Here is an 18,107-nt window from a genome sequence, read left to right on the forward strand (position 1 = left end):
CATACAGCCCCATGGGTGTAACAAACGCTGTCTTTTCTCTGTCTTTTGCTGCCACTGGCACCTGCCAGTATCCACTTGCCAGGTCCAGAGTAGAGAAGAATTTGGCATGGCCCAGGGCCACCAAGGAGTCTTCTATACGAGGAGTGGGTATGCATCCCGAACTGTACATGCATTCAAGCGTCTGTAGTCCACACAGAATCGCAGAGTCCCATCTTTTTTCTTTACAAGTACAATGGGTGAGGCCCACGGGCTCTTGCTAGGCTGGACAATGCAACTTTCCTGCATTTGCTTTAGCAGGGTCTTGACCTCTTGGTACAGTGCTGGTGGTATTTGTCGGTAGCGTTCCCTCACTGGTCAAGCATCTCCAGTAGGAATTTCATGTTCCACTGTGTGTGTCATTCCAAAGTCTCCTTCATGATGGGAGATAGCACTTAGGTGAGACCCCAGGACCCTGGCCAACTGCTCCCTTTCCTCTTTAGACATCTCGGCACCTTCCAAATGTACCTCTTTCAGGAGCTGTGCTCCTGTTGTCCCGACAGATTCAGTCATTACTTGACACAAGGTGAGGGTGGTAGTGGTCATGTCAGTCGACTTGATGTGCCAGCTAGGTTCTTGTAGAGCTTGAACCTCCTGGATGGGAAACACATCTGCCACCAGTTCCCTGGGTGCCAGAACAACACTGTGGGTATTAATGTTCATTAATCTCATCAGTACTTGGCCATCCTGGACTGTGCACAAGGTTCGTCCCACAGCTATCCCTTCTCTCTGTAGCACAGGCTCTATCATGACTGTAGCCCCAAGCAACCTGTGACTGGTGCCCACTGGCAGGGGCAGCAGCACCTCATGGCCAGCTGGCACTTCCAAGGTAGTTGGACAGGGTACTCTCACACATCCCACTTTTCCTGCTAAGCTGGATAAGGTCGCATGCATCCGACACTGTTTGAGTGATCTCTGTAGGGCCACTTGTGGTGGTTTCAAGTTTGGGACATTCTTCCAATATTTGGGACCCAACTCTCAAGCCATCAGTCCATCTAGTTCTCACAATACATTCATTCCTAGTATCACAGGGACTTCTGAGTCCATTGCTCTCTGTACCACCACCACTCCTTTCTTCTTCATGGTCCGGCCCCAAAGCTCAATGTCGACCTGCATGACTCCAACTGTTGGAATAGGAAGACTATTGGCAGCTTTCAGATTCACCCAGTCTGCACTGTCCCGGTGTAGGGAGGAGGGAAAGTGAGCCTCAAAGATTTCCCTGGCCATTGTTGTCACTTGTGACCCCGTGTCCAGTAGACAGGACAGTTCTATTCCATTGAACTTGGCTGTAACGACTGGGCTCTCTCCCACTAAGTCCATAGCTTCAAGAAAGGGGCGCAATTCTGTGCTTCCTCCTGCGATTTGCCCCTCAATCGCAGGTGGGACTAGTTTAAATCCCTCTGGTTGCTGCTAAGGCCACAGTTGGGGCAGTTCCTTGCTAAGTGTCCCTCCTGGTTACATGTCCAGCATCTTCTTGCAGGTCGGGCCCCTCTGTAGGACTGTTTGGGAACAGGGTAGGACTGCCCTCTATCATGGGTCTGAGGTGCCACTCTCTCCTCTCTCACAGTCAGTGCCTGTTTCAGTTCTCTAATCACCTCTTCTAATGATGACAGCCGGGCCTCCATACCCTTCTCCTTGGATGGTGTCACCTCTGCTTGGTGGGCTATTGAATTCATAGTACCCAGTTCCTCTTTTTTCAAGACAATGGCTTCCTTTAGCGCCTGGTGTAAGGTTAAGTGGGGCTCCGACTTGAATCTCTCACGTAGAATCCTCCGTAATGGCTGGCTCCTCAGGCCAAGGAGAAACTGTTCTCGCAGGACCACTTCTGCATTAGTGATGGATGTAACTGCCTGTCCTTCTTTTCTTTGTAATGTGGCCATAAGCTCTTGCAAGCCATTTGCATATTGGGGTAGTGTTTCATCTTCCCCCTGGTATCTGGTGAAGAATCTCCTCCTTAGCATAGCTTCAGATGTCGTATCCCCATATACATCTTCCAGAATGCTTGAGATCTGTTCAAACGTCCTTCTTGACCTCGCCGGCTGCAGCAGTACTGTCTTTCTGGCTTCCCCTTCTAATGTGTTCAAGGCAAGCTCTGCTTTCGGATGTGAGGCAATATTACATAGACGTGCAGCTCCCTCCAGCCTCTCTTTCCAGTCCTCTAGTAACACATTAGATCCATTAAACTTGGGCAGATGGCTCAGTAGCGCCCCCACTGGAATCATAGGCTGTGTCCCACTCACTGAGGATGTTGCCCCTTCTGTCACCATATTTGTTTCCATCCTGCCGACTACGCCACGTGTAAGAGGTGCAGGTGACTGGCAACAAACTCACTCAGACAACGGAATAAAACAGGAACGGCTTTACTTGTTATGATTCTTGAACACAGCAACAGGCTCTTGAACTATTGCAGCAGGTAAATCATATACTGGAGGGACATAGTCTCTATAAGAACTTGGGTATGTAAAGGAGGGGTATAACTACAGCTTTAGTGGCACTGTGTCACTTGTTACAGTCTCTCAATGGGCTTTGCTTACTGATCCTGCTGGAGGGCACTGGATTCCTCTGGGGCTCATGCTCTGTCTCTCCAAGGTAGTACCTTTCTCCTTATTGCAGTGGGGAAGCTGGTTGCACACTCCTGTGTCCGTGCTGCACTTCTATCACATGTGCTCTGCACTACAGTTATTTGCACTGTCCTGTGTTGCTCTCCTTCTTCAGTGTTTGTTTCAGCTCTTCTGTGCTTCACTGGGCTGTTCTGCTTGGCTCTGGTCACTATATGACAGCACTCTTGCTTTCTGTTGGCAGTCACTGCTTCTGCTCTCCAGCACTGCAGTCTTCTTCCTCTGGAAACACTGTGTGTCCTCGACTTCCTGTGCCCCCAGCTTCTACTTTCACAGGTCACTCAATTGTCTCTAGCTGAGAACTGGCTCCCCCTGCTGGATTGGGATGATTACAGCAAGCCTCCATGTTCTAACATTGCAGCCGTACCTCCTGACTTTACACAACTATGCATCCATTGTACTGAAGAATGTCGTCAAGACCAAAAAGTTTACATACTTCACAATTCGGATGCAATAAAGCACAATTCTTTTGGAAGTACTTATGAGTGCCAGAAATTCTTTACTATTGATTATGGTGGTGAGATGCCTTTTCTGAGCACCTGTCCATGTGAACCAAGTGGCAGTATATTACAATCACAATGCACAAATACTGTCTACTTGCATTTTTGATGGCAAGGGAAAAGATTGCTCCACATGGCCTCCACACAGTGTAATATACTTCCCAGAGGGGCTCCCCCAGTATAATGCTCCACAGTAGTCCAAAACAGTATAATATGCTCCCCACAGTGTCCCCCCAGTATAATATTCTACACTGGCCCAACAGAGTATAATATGCTCTCGTGAAGCCCCACACAAATATAATTCGCTGCACAGTGGCCCCACAGTATAATAGGCTCTGCACACTGTCCCCCCAGTATAATATGCTCTCCAGAGTGCCCCCGAGTATAATGCGCCACAGTGGCTCCACGGAATATAACATGTTTTTCAGAGGGCCCCCTAGTATAATGCTCCATAGTGGCCCCACATAGTATAATATGCTCTCCAGACGGCCCTCCCAGTATAATGCTTCACAGTGGCCCCACAGAATATAATATGCTCTCCAGAGGACCCCCTTCCCCAGTATAATGGCCCAGAGTGGCCCCAAAGATTCCCTCAGTGGTATTATTATATGTTCAGACCCTAGTGTATAATAATCGGAGGCCCAGGTGAGGTAAGGGAAAATAATAAACAGTTATACTCCTTACCTCTACTGGGCCTCCTTGTGCCCCGCCGCTGATGAGGCCTATGATTGAGCCTGGCCTCAGTGGCGACATTCGCAACGCGTGACATCACCTGATGCCAAACACCTTGGACAGGTGAGTAAAAATGTTTGTTTTTACTCACCTCACAAAGGGGCCCTGTGGCACATGACACTTGGTCCCTTTCTGTTATTGATAAGACCTGGCCTGACTCTGGGATCCAGAGTCATTAGGCTCCGGATCTCGGGGGCCCCCTTGGCGATGGGGGCCCTGGGAAATTGCCCAGTTTTCCCCCCTATCGTCGCCCCTACCAGCAGGCGACGAGAGCACTAGGGTTAAGGGCATGTAGCAGGGCTGGGTGTAAAACCAATAGATAAAAATATTAGCCCTAGTCAGTTTCCTGATCTAGCTTGCAGAGTTTATATTAAAGCTCTGAGCCAGTAGGAAAAAAAATATCTAAATCAAATAGATTATTTTTTAGATCAATATATTTAGTACCATTGCAGTCTCAGGCCTTACTATAACTCCTAGGCAGCATGCCCGCTGCCTCGGGGTTATGTTTGACTCAGACCTTTCCTTCACCCCTCAAAAACATCTCTAGAATACGCCCTTTCCTTACCAGAGATACACTAAAGACACTTATTGTCTCTCTGATTCATTCTCGCCTTGACTACTGTAACTCCTTACTAATCGGTCTTCCCCTCACTAAACTCTCCCCTCTACAATCTATTCTGAATGCAGCGGCCAGGCTCATCTATCAGTCTAGACGCTACAGCAATGCCTCGGGTCTGTGCCAGTCACTACATTGGCTGCCTATTCATTATAGAATAAAATAAAGTTATCACCCTCATCCACAAGGTTCTCCATAATGCTGCACCTCCCTACATTTCCTCCCTCATCTCTGTCTACCACCCAACCTGTGCTATCCGTTCACTCAATAATCTAACACTTACATCCTCTATTATCAGAACCTCCCACGCTCGTATACAAGACTTCTCCCGAGCTGCACCACTTCTCTGGAATGCTCTACCCTGGACAATCAGATTAACTCCCAATTTCTACAGTTTCAAACGCAAACTAAAGACACATCTTTTCAGACAAGCCTATCAGAATTTCTAATGTAAACCCTTCCATACTATAGATAGAATCCCCAAAATTTCACCCTCCTCTGTCCCCGCTCCCACATTACCCCACATGATATGATGCTATTTCAGGCTAACTTTATATGTCCAAGCTCCATCCACATGTTACAAGACAAGACTAGTGATGGCTCATAAAGTTTTATGTTTGTGTAATGACAGTAACCTCTATTACAAAATTGTCTGACCTCTGTATAAGCAATAGATTAGATTGTAAGCTCTTGCAAGCAGGGCCCTCAGTCCCAGTGTGTGAAATGACTTTCTTTGTAATGTATCTTTCTGTCTGTATTTGAACCCTACAAATTGTACAGTGCTGCGGAATATGTTGGCGCTATATAAATAAAAATTATTATTATTTTTATTATTATTATTATAACACTCTCTACTTTAAAAAAAAAAAGTTATCTTTATATGAGCTTTGGCCACTAGATGGTGCTCCTAACCTAGTCATGTTTAGGCCTTGAGCATATGGAGTCGGTTAATCTTAATTTGTTAACTTCATTAGTGAGGACATACAGTTTTTCCTCTTGGTGAGTGGATGGGTTGACTCATTTTAGCCTACAGGACAAACATGCAGCCAGACACCGCTAAACTTAATCTTTTCTTTTTGCTTATACCATTATCAGTGATTTATTTAATAATTTATTCTTTGTACCAACTGTGCCAAAATAAATTTCTGCTGTTAAAGGGAACTTCTGGGTTCACTGTCCAGCTTGGCTCTTTATGCAAATTTTTCTTTATCGAAGGCCTCAAACAGTGCCAACGTAAACACCACTGTGCACGAAAAAAGTGGGGTGCCACTAAAAAAAACGTGCCCAGGATGCTGTCAGTCAAAAACTTACCCTTCCCCTCCCCAAAAGGAGAGAGGGGGGGTTCCCGACTAACTCTCCCCCACAAGGTCCAAAAGGAGCCGAGCGGAGTCGAGTATCAGTGGGCTAACAGCCGAAGCCGAAAGCCCTCAACTGCCCTTTTCCCCTTGGGGCTGCCACCACCCAGGGTACTAAGAGCTGACCTTAGTCCGGTTTCACCTAGGGCTGCCACCACCAAGGTTACTCCCGGACCCAGACCAACGGATCTGCGTCCCCCCCAGTCTACCCAGGGGGGATCAACAAGAGACAGGAGGGAAGCCCATTACAGACTTCACCTCCAGACGACCATCCCTTCGTCGAACACAAAAAAACAAAAGAGGTGAAAAACATGTAAACAATAGGTGAAGTGCCAATCAAGGCCCGGTTCACCGCCGGATCTATAAAAAATTTCCCCGCACTGGTAAACCAGGCATAGGGAGTGGGTGCTCAGAAAAGGTGTTTGCTTGTGCCATGCAATGTGCCCTATTCAGTGGGTTTCCCACGCCCAGTGAATTAAGGCACCTCGGGGGCTGAGTGGACAACACAAGAGGCGTTCGAGCGCCTCCCGACCCTCCAGCCAAGATCCATGGCACTGAGGTGCCAAGTGGTCGTGTTGCCAGCGTCAGCAGTCTTCATCAGTCCCCTACAGTGGCCGGAGCCAAAACCACTGGCGGAACTGATTATCATCCCCCAGCTACTTTCTGCTTCTGATAAGAACAGATACTACACTTGATCTTAGCCAAAAGGCCGAGAAGCGAGGGAGAGAAATGTCAATCAAGCCAAGCCAGGCAGAGATTCTTCACAGGAGAGCCACCCAATGGACACTTCTCTCATTGCCAGGCTCTTTTAAAATACGCTATGCTTTTACCGAAATGCTGCAGGGTTTAAGAGTGAAATGTACTTCTTTGTAATAAGGTTGAGGGATATCGTCACTCCATAGGGAGAGAATCACCATTTAGGTCTGTGGAGTCTTATTAAGCCATGAGCGCTCCACTGTGCAAAGGAACATGGGAAGAATATGCAAATCTGACTTCCATGAAGTAATTAGGAAGCCAGTGCCTCAAGAATGCAAACCAATAGAGGGCGCTCACTGAGAATGTGCAAGTCTATCTTCCATGATGTAATTAGGAAGACAGAGTCTCAGTCAAGCAAACCAATAGAGGGCGCTCCCTCAGCGCAGCACCTCTCATGAGGCGACCTGAAGCAGCGCTATGCCGGGGCCCCGGGGGTGGGGGGGGTGGGCGGCATTTTTACTGACCTAAGCCAGTCCAGGACAAGCTGTCCTGGACTGACATTAAACTGGTCACAGATGTAGGAAGGCAATTAAACTGGGGGCAGCTGATGGGGATATTATACTGGGGGCAGCTGATTGAGGGGGGACATTAACTTGGTGGAAGATGAAAGGGAACATAAAGCTGATGGCATATAGAGGGGGACATTAAGCTGGTGGCAGATTAAGGGTAACATTAAACTGGGGACAAATGGAGGAGTGGACATTAAACTGGAGGGGCATATAGAGAGTGAAATTAAACTGGGGGCAACTGGAAGAGGACAAACATGGGAGTAGCTCCAGTTGCTCCAGTTTAATGTCCCTCTCTTTTTACCCCCAGTTTAAACTGGGGTACTGAGGTGGGCTTTGAAGACGAAGAATGGTGGCAGCCACCAACCAACCCAGTAGACTGGGAAGCATCGCCTGACGGAGAACCAGAAGATGTAAATCTTGAAGGCAGCCTCGTTCCTCCATCTAATCCAGATGCAGGTGCCACCCCTGCAGAGGATGATCTGACCTTTGCCAGAGCCAGCAATGAGGATGCTGTGACCCCTGATATGGCTCAGACCACGAGAGAAGTGGCCATGGCTCCATGTAGAACTGAGAGGGCCAATGCTGGTATTCCCCCTGAAAGGTACTTGGCAGATGAATTTGTGTACACTGTTAATAGGGTTGATTACAAAGTTAATGACCCCCAAACACCAGGTTGGGAGGCCGAGCAGAGGGTGCTTTCGCATGACCCTATGTAGGGCGTCCGAGGAAAGTATCGACTAGGACGGCCAATGTCAAAGAGGATGGGCATGTAAGGGGCTTATGGAATAACTGTGTCATTTGTCTGATCTTCTGCTGCCATCTACTGCCGAAAGACTAAATTGGAGGGCAAAGCTATTCACAAAAGAACCTCCCTACAGCTCAGAGAAAAATTGTATGTTCTAGGGAGGATAAGCATGTGAAAACAGGAAGTTGCGTGCAGAGGGAGAAACATGTCATGCTAAGAGGACCTGATGCAGGTTGCTGTGCCCATTAAGGACTTTCCTTTGATAAACAAGGACCCTGAGAGACTTCACTATTCCTGCCTTGTGTCAGCTTGTAAAGAGAGGTATGTTGGAGTGTGAGTAGAGTGAGGGGCCATACAGCTCGGTCAAGCTTTAAAGCAGCTTTGTGTGCTCGGAGATAAAGCAGGCCCCTGCCTGGAAGATAAAGCAGGCCGCTGCCTGGAAGATAAAGCAGGCCGCTGCCTGGAAGATTGATACGGTGCACCTTGTTACTGACTTACTTTAAGAGAGGCCTCTCTTAGTCAATGCATGCAGGTTCTAACTAAGGACACTAGAGGGGTAACTACCACAATCTGTTGTGCGCACTGTCATATTGAAGATATACATTTTGCTTAGCTACTGTACACTTATTTCTTACCTTCTCTCCAGTTCTCATTCCCTTCCCCTCCTTTCTTTATTAAACTGTTTTATATCGTGGCTCCGTGCAGTTACTGCATATATCATCACCTGCAACCAGAAATCAGCAGCAGATTCCTCCTCCCGTTTTTAATGGAAGGCAGAAATCGCAGCAGGACACTGAAAAAATAAGTACCCTTCTTAATCTTGCCACAGATGCTGTTGCTGATTTAGCCATAAAGTCTGTGGCTCAAGACTCCCCGCTGATTAGGTCCATTCATCTGGGTCTAATCAGCACAGGTAAGGGCTCGTTCACATCAGCGTTCTCCTCTCCGTAGTTCAGGTTTCCGTTTCCTGCCTAAGGGCTCGTTCACACGGTGTAACGTGCCGCGAGATTTGGCATGTGTACGCCGCGTGACCCTTTGCGTGCCGTACACGCTCCCATTGAGTTCAAGGGGAGCGGGGATCGTATGCGCCGCGCTAGTTTGCGGCCGTGCATTTATTCACGGCCGCAAACTAGCGCGGCGCATACGATCCCCGCTCCCATTGAACTCAATAGGAGCGTGTACGGCACGCAAAGGGTCACGCGGCGTACACGTGCCAAATCTCGCGGCACGTTACACCGTGTGAACGAGCCCTAAACCAGAGCAGGAGACGGAAACCTGCAGGAGGCTTTCTTACCCATTCATTCGAATGGGTGAGAAAGCTGTCCGGCCGTGAGCGGCGGTGAGCGTTTTGCGCTCTCCGCCGCAAAACCGGGTTTTATAATCCGGACACAGAGTCGGACATGCAGTACTCTGTGTCCGGATTAAAAAATCCGGTTTCGCGGCGGAGAGCATAAAACGCTCACCGCCGCTCACGGCTGGACCCGGTCTGAGCTTTCCGACTTCTGGCATGCAGAAGACGGAAAGCTCAGAACGGACAGGTGAACGCAGGTGTGAACCTAGCATAAGCCGCGACGGACTGTCAATACTCTCCATTCAGCCGAAAAATGAAGAGAAATTCCTCCTTATTTTCCACCAATTGACCAACCCCTATGAAGCTGAATGTGGACAGTAAGGTGCAGTTTACATCTGTATATGTGGAGTCAGAGTTGTCATGTACTACAATCTATACATACATGGATGTATGCAGGACTGTGCAGGAGAGTGTCCCACAGTTAGCAAGTGAAGGGACTCGCCCAACTAGAAAACAAAGTGTATTGCTAATTTGGCCCTGCTGAACATTACCATGTGTTCCACCAGTAATACATCATACCTTAAAACACTTTAAACAATTGCAGCACCAAATGTAAATTTATCTCTAATTGTCTCCTAGCATTTTGGCATTTTTTTTTTTTTTAAATGTTCTGTGTTCTAATGGAGACTTATGCGTTTGCCTGCTGTCTCTTCTCACTTCCTGTATTCTTCCACAAGCTGGTGAGAAGACTGACTGTTGGTCAGGACAGGACACTGAAGTACTTCAGCAGATATAGACATTGCCTTTCGTATGAGCGATTATTATGATTACTAGACATTAGAGATGAGCGAGTAGTACTCGATTGAGTAGGTATTCGATCGAATACTACGGTATTCGAAATACTCGTACTCGATCGAGTACCACTCGCTGTTCGAATGTAAAAGTTCGATGCATAACCAGCATTGATTGGCCGAATGCTATACAGTCGGCCAATCAATGCTGGTTCTTCTCCTACCTTTAGAAGTCTTCTCTGTGCATCTTCCCCGCGGCGTCTTCCAGCTCTTCATTCACTCTGCCAGGCATCGGGCCTGGGCAGAGCCGACTGCGCATGTCGTACATCTAGTGTGGGCATGCGCAGTCGGCTCTGCCCAAGCCCGATGCCTGGCAGAGTGAATGAAGAGCCGGAAGACGCCGCAGGGACACTGCACGGAGAAGACTGCACAGAGGAGCCAACCCGAACCTCACTCGTGGACTTGGTAAGTGTAATTTGATCGAACGTTGCCTACCCCTGAAAGGAGCATTTTCCCCCCATAGACTATAATAGGGTTCGATATTCGATTCGAGTAGTCGAATATTGAGGGGCTACTCGAAACGAATATCGAACCTCGAACATTTTACTGTTCGCTCATCTCTACTAGACATCTATAATAATACAGATCATATAAATGTACATTACATTAAACAAGTTTGGAGGTAAAAAAAAAATCGCTTATACATGCTCCCAGGACTGACAACAAACTTGTAGTAAAATCTTTCTGTTTACATAAAGTCCAAACCTTTATTATCAAGCTGCAATTAGCCAATTGTTAACAGCTGTGACAGTAATCCAGAGACATCAACTCCCCCTCCTCTCCAGAGAACAGCAAGTCTTCTGTTTTATAATGCTAGATAAGGAAAAATACAGGCACTGTGCCTTGACAACAATGCGCAAACAATAGGAGGAAAAATTTCACATAGCAGGCAAAAGGACCAGCATTGTTAAAGCGATGTATTTATGAGAACATGTGAATCTACATATCGTAGCAGTATATTACCTGTTTAACTCCACACTACTGACTGCAACGTACATTCATTGATGTTTGATCTTTGATGTGCAGGAGAAATAAGGGTTAATTCTCCTACACATGATCTTTGTGGCCCATGATCTTTCACTTGCAATAAACATTTCTACCTGACTCCCTCCCTTTCTGAGCAGTATGCATGTTAATAGGAATCCTTCAAAATGTTAGGGGTTAATGTTGACTACAGTATCTGTTCTGTAGGCAAACAAATGAAATAAAAAACAAAATATCCCTTTAGCAGTGGCGTAACTACCGCCATAGCAGCGGAGGCAGCTGCCACAGGGCCCGGGACATTAGGGGCCCGGTGACAGCCGCTACCGCTGCTATCATTATACTCGGGAGTCTTTTCGGACCCCCGAGTATAATGATTGGCGGACCAGGAGAGGTAAGAAACATAAAAAACATGTTACTTACCTCTCCACAATCCTGCCAGGCCTCCTTCCTGACGTCCTTTCTGACATCACATGAACCCGGCCTGCGTCCAGGGTCATGTGACGTCCGACGTCATTGAACAAGGACAGCAGCGGAGAAGACCACGTAGGAGCCGGGGGACAGGTAAGTAACAGTAGTTTTTTATGTTTTTATTCCCACGGGTCTCCAATTATTATACTCTGGGGTCTGAAAAGTCCTCAGAGTATAATAATTGTTTATGGGTGTCCACAGTGGGACATAATACTGTGTGCAGGGGCCACTATGGGACATAATACTGTGTGCAGGGGCCACTATGGGAGATAATACTGTGTGCAGGGGCCACTATGGGGGATAATACTGTGTGCAGGGCCACTATGGGGGATAATACTGTGTGCAGGGCCACTATGGGGGATAATACTGTGTGCAGGGGCCACTATGGGGGATAATACTGTGTGCAGGGGCAACTATGGGAGATAATACTGTGTGCAGGGGCCACTATGGGGGATAATACTGTGTGCAGGGGCCACTATGGGGGATAATACTGTGTGCAGGGCCACTATGGGACATAATACTGTGTGCAGGGGCCACTATGGGGGATAATACTGTGTGCAGGGGCAACTATGGGGGAAAATACTGTGTGCAGGGGCCACTATGGGGGACAATAGAACGCGCAGAAATGTGTAGGAGGGGGTCGGTCGAGGTCTTCGGCGTCGGTGTCGGTCGGGGGGGGGGGAGCCCGTGTCAAAAGTTCGCCATGGGGCCCCACCATTCCTAGTTACGCCACTGCCCTTTAGTTGCCATCGGTTTGCAGAGGAAAGTGGATGATGTAAGAGGTGTCAGAGACATCAATCAAGCATAGATAGTATATGTTACTACAAAGATCGCAGTACCTAGTAAAGAAATGCCCAGTAGACACTTGTAAATTAAATTGGCTGCAGCAAAAAAGTAGCTTCTATATAGCTGTAATAAATGCAGACAGGTTCACTTGGGTTATCCAGTAAATACAAATCTCAAGATTTATTTCCAGTTCGGCATCTTGAGTCAGTGATTCATTTTGGATCGGAATGAACCACATCTTATATTGGCTCAAAACATTGGGAACCTATTGATTCAATTTCTAGCTCTCTAAGGCAAACACACCCCAAAGTATAATAGGTGGAGGCCCAGGAGGAGTGAAAACAAACAAACAAAAAAAAAATCATACTCATGTCCCATTACCTCTTTTGGGCCTCCTCACATTGTTTGGTCCTCTGCTGGTGACATCCAGGGCTTTTCTGTGATGTCATTGGCCTGGGGGTCACTGCTGAGCATCATGACGCTTGGTGTGCTCAGGTCACCAATGAAGCCCAATCTCAGGCCTCAGAACTAAGCCCAGGCTGTTGATGTCACAGAAGAGCATAGGACACTGCAGGGAGGCCCAAAAGTAGTAACTGAAGGTAAGAATGAGTGATTATTTTTTTTTGCTTTTTTTCAAGAGGTACATTATCTGAAAAGACACCAGTTTATAATGCGGCAGCCGTCTTAGTTCATCTGTGTTAACTATCAAAGTGTGGCTCATTAAAGGAACCCAATGGAGAGAATGGGCACCATGTTTGAACTGTACCATAGGTGTAACTTGAAACTCTTGGGTCCAATGAAAACATTTTTAATGGGGCCCCTACTTATCATGTGCTATTTAAAATACAGATCTCATCTGATCCTATAGAGAGGTCTGTCTGCCCCCTAGGTTCCAGGGCCTAGTAGAGATATGAATGGAGCAGTAGGTTGCACATGCATTGCTTCTAAATAGAGTCCATCTGGTTTTACAGATTTTACCTGCTCTTTCTATTTTTTGCTGTAAATCCGATGCTGTCTATGGACAGTATGGACAGCTACAGACAGTACCATCTCTACCTGGGAGTATATCATTATCTTCTCCTCTATAGTCTACAAAATAAGCCAAGAGGCCATAACTATACAGACAGGGAGTGTGCACTGCGATTTGGGATTACAACTGGGTGATATCTAACCATCAGCAATAACTGTGATAAGAATTTCCCCTTGTGGGAAACTTGTGTGGTATAATCTATGCAATGTTATCATACGTGACTGGCTGAAACCTCTTATGGGTGACACAGTAACTCTCTATAGACTCAAGTAGAAAAGCATGTTACCAGATGAAGATTCACATTATTTTCCTAGTCAGCAACCCTAGTCTGATATATAAAGAAGTAGCAAGAAAAGTAACGAATGAGAGTGACACATGGAATACCATACTGGAGCAAAGGGGAAACTTTAATTTGGGGTGGGTAGTCCCTTTAAGGAGATTCTACCATCTAGTGGTAAAATACAAACTATCAAATACTTAGAATAGCACTATAGTAGATACAAGGAACTAAGAGGTACATCATCCCTTACAGAATGGTTAAAATACATGTACTGTAGCTTGAAAATTTGGAATAGTGTGACATCACAGTCAGGGACACATTACAATTGGCATAAAAGGGGTGTTGCCAGCACATTGCTTGCCTACACAGGAAAAAGGGGGATAACACACACAAAAAGGGTGGGTGTCATGACCCAAAGGAGGCAGGGCTATATAAATAGAGGTGTGCCCTATCTAAAAATGTTCATTGAACACTCATTGCTATTCATTTGCATTTGCTTCAAGAAGGCAGTTTTGTAAGTTTAAAATGCATTAAAAATATCTGAGAGTGCAGTGTGTTTTAAACATACTTTTTGTTCCAATTGGTTAACATCCGTTTACCCATAGCCATGTCTGTGGCTGTTGTCACTTTGACATTACTACATCTGTATTTGCAGTAGACAAAAAAGTTAGAGTTTTTGGTCCGAACCAACTAAAGCAAGGTTCACACTACCATTCGGGTTTCCGTCCCTCAAGTCCACTTGGGGACCGGAAAGAAAGAAACCATATACACTTTTAAAAAAAAACCTGACACGCAGAAACCTGTGGACCCTATGGACTCTAATGGATTTGGTGGGTTTCCCTACTGGATTCCGCCAAAAATTGCTGGGAGAGAAGACCTACAGGCGTAATAGGGGACAGAGTCTCATACGGAGACTCAAATGCTAGTGTGAACCAAGCATAACCCAAACCTGAAAGGAAACTTGAAAAGTTTGCTCATCTCTTCTCCTGGGATTTTTATATTTATTGGGGCAGTCAGTAGTAGTGGCATTTGCTTATCTAAAGGTCCTGGGTGCATGTGTGGCTGTAATCTTTATATCCTCAGTGATTATGTATTTTTAGTCCTACAATTTCGCAACGGGGAAAATACACAGAGAAGAAGATATGATTTCTTTCAAGCCAAAGAATTATTTTATTACCCCTGTCCTGCAAAGATGATCTATACAAATCCCTATATATTGACTTACGTAAGACGATCTGTAGTCCATTGCTCTAACCATTGGCTTGTCTCACCACATGACTACTGCTGCTGAGGTTACAGGCACTACCATGTAATGAGTCTACCTTTGGAATACTAGGTATTAGAGATGAGCAAGTAGTGTTTGATCGAGTAGGCGTTCGATCGAACACTACTAGCTGTTCGAAGTTTAAGGTTCGATGCAGAACCAGTGTTGATTGGCAGAATGCTATACATTCTACCAATCAACGCTGGTTCTTCTTTTACCTTTAGAAGTCTTCTCCGTGCAGAGTCCCCGCGGCGTCTTCCGGCTGGAATTCACTCTGCCTAGGCATCCGGCATAGGCAGAGCCGACTGCGCATGCGCGGGCATGCCCTCGCATGCGCAGTCGGCTTTACTCAGGCGTATGGCCGGGCAGAGCCGACCGCGCATGCGCAGTCGGCTCTGCCTAGGCCCTGATGCCTAGGCAGAGTGAATTCCAGCCGGAAGACGCCGCGGGGGCGCTGCATTGGGAGAAGACTTCAAGGAGAATCCAGCCCGACCGTCACTCGTGGACTTGGTAAGTATAATTTTATCGAATGTTGCCTACCCCTGAAACGAGCATTTCCCCCCATAGACTATAATGGGGTTCGAAATCCGTTCGAACAGTCGAACAGGGTGCGGCTGTTCGAATCGGATTTCGAACCTCGGACATTTTAGTGTTCGCTCATCTCTAGTAGATATCATTGTTGTCCTCAAAGACTTAAGTGTTGCTTCTGGTGCCAGGAGCACTTACCCTTCACACAGTATCTGGAACATGCCCCATCCTCAAGTGATCCAGCTTCACCCTTACACAAAAACACTCTAATAATTTTTTCACTCTCACATTAAGATCTTTATAATTGATTTAGTTCCTTACAATCTTTTCAAAGGCACAGCATGCTTCCTTGTAAAGGTTAATGTGTGGGAATGGAATTTAAATATTTACTTAGCTTTTGGTCTTTCAGAAAATTCAGAGAATATCTGATAAAGGCAACTATTTCAGAAGTGTGTCCTTTGTCCTAACTTTGAACTAAGTGCTGTAACATATGAAAGGTAATTCTGTTTTCGGAAATAAGGATTCCAGTTAATATTTAACGCCGCCAGCACCCGTACACATTAGCGAAAACTTGGTCAAAATGCCAATTTAGGTAGGACTGGCTGAATGTCTAAGGTGTTGTTGGCGTCCTGGCTGTCCTATGATAGAGGATGGATGTTAGGAAAGACAGATTACGTTGCATTATGTTCAGATGGTGTTTTTCACTGTATAAACCCCTTAGGGGCACAGTGGTTATCCTTTTTTAGTGTTTAGTGTTTTTAAACCTTCCAGAAACCATTACTTTTTAGATTCTCCATACTCAGTCACAAGATATCTTATTTTTTTTTAAGACAAATTGTATTTCATATTTTTTGAGCAATAAATCGTACACTTGAGCTGTCTCCATAAAACCTTAGCAACAATATAATGTTATAGTATGTCATAGTCATCTCATAGTATAGTATGTCTCTTGTACATAAAGGAAATTCTGGCCATTCATTCACCCAAGTAAATGAATAAGGTAAGAGAATCAACAATATATAATTCTGATGGCCTGTCCTAAGGATAGTAATGGGGACACAAATGTAAGAAGAAGGAAACCTCTGCGGACTGTCTGTGAAAAGCCATAGCCTTACTCACCACAAAATAGAAATGATTATATACAATTATAGTAGGATTTTGGTATAATAAAGATTGCCTAATCCAGCATCTATTGTGGATTTTATTCCTGATATTAGGCAAGTCTTAGCATCATTGTGTCATTCACACAGGGTATTTTGAGACACATAATCGTGATCGATGGTGCTAAGACTTTCCTCCATTCACTTCTGTTGGTAACATTGTATTTATCTCAGTCCTGGAGGTTCCCACAAACACCCACTCTACCCTAGGTCTCCTGGGGCTCTGCCATTGGGAAAAGTCATTTTTTAACTAAGCACATCCTTGCATAGGCTTTAGAAAGGCTATTCCACACCTACCTTTTTTTTTTTAAATCACCTCAGTGGTTTTTGAATGAGCCTGTTTTTATTCATATGCTAATTAGCTTCCAGCCAGCACAGGAAGTTCCCAGCAGCACTGTCTCTCTGCTATTCTTTCCTATCTGTGTGTGCAAACAGGAAGTCATCAGCAGCAGCCTGTGCTAAACACATACATAGGAAAGAATAGGCAGAAGGTGCACGATGAAACTTCCAGGGTGCACCAAGATGCTAATTAGCATATAAATAAAAATGGGCTCATTCAAAAACCACTGAGGTGATTTACATACAAAAGGTATGTGTGGAATAGCCTTTCTAAAGGCTATGCAAGGATGTACTTACTTAAAAATGACTTTTCACAATGATAGAGCCCCTTAAACACATTCCCTTCACTTCTCCTCTGGTTTTTCTGTTCTTTTTCCTTTTTCGTCTGACTCATTGTGTTGTGTTTGTATGTTTTAGATGTTTCTTGTTCTTTTTTGTCATATATTGAAGATGTACCACCACTAGGTACTACAGTGCATATGCTGTCCTTTGCCTGTTCATTTGACTTGTTTTGTACTGCTAACACTTTTCCATATAAACAAACCACAGACAGAAGTACAGAAGGCGATTTTCTTTCTCCAGGATGTAAGAATAGAAAGAAATGAAGACAAGCAACTTCTGCAACTACCACTATAACTGATTATGCAAACAATTAGTATGTATATTATGCAATCTATATTCCTTCATTTAGCATAAATACATCATTTATATGAAGTGCTCCTTTCGGCTATGAAGGCAATATTTTGTTTTCGGTAAAGATGATCTTTGCTCTGTGTTAACAGGATTTATCTGTACTATCTATAAATGTGTAACGAAGTATTACTGCCTGTTGAGCAGAGAAACAAGTTAATGTGATCTTCTTACTTAGGTGGGAGATAAGACGCTTAGCTTGAAATCCATTGGACATGTCCTTGCTACAGCTGTAATGGACAATCTGTTATGTAAAAGTATTAAACGCAAAGGCACAGCAGGAAAGACGTTTGAACTTTACCTTTTTGATCAGGTCAATTGTACGTTAATGTAACAAAACAGGAAAACATACTTACTGTGGAGAGTAAGCTATTATCATCTTATCAAGAGATACAAGCATCTACACAGTCATGAACATGTGCGGTTTTCAAGCCTACTCTTTATTTAGAGGTTTCTCTTTTTGCAATGTCTGTAAACCTGTTACTGCCTGCGGTGAGCTGTGTATATAATGTACTGTGTAGTCCTGAATTTTCTTCTGCTTATGGTTTTTGTTCATTGTGGAGGTTATA

General features: G+C 45.3%; 1 pseudogene; it reads right to left on the bottom strand.

Moving 5' to 3' along the window:
- Positions 1-6,421: 6,421 nt before the first annotated feature.
- On the bottom strand, positions 6,422-6,578 carry LOC142196388 (U2 spliceosomal RNA; annotated as a pseudogene).
- Positions 6,579-18,107: the final 11,529 nt, after the last annotated feature.

This window comes from Leptodactylus fuscus, chromosome 2 (genome assembly GCF_031893055.1).
Source record: "Leptodactylus fuscus isolate aLepFus1 chromosome 2, aLepFus1.hap2, whole genome shotgun sequence".
NCBI lineage: Eukaryota > Metazoa > Chordata > Amphibia > Anura > Leptodactylidae > Leptodactylus > Leptodactylus fuscus.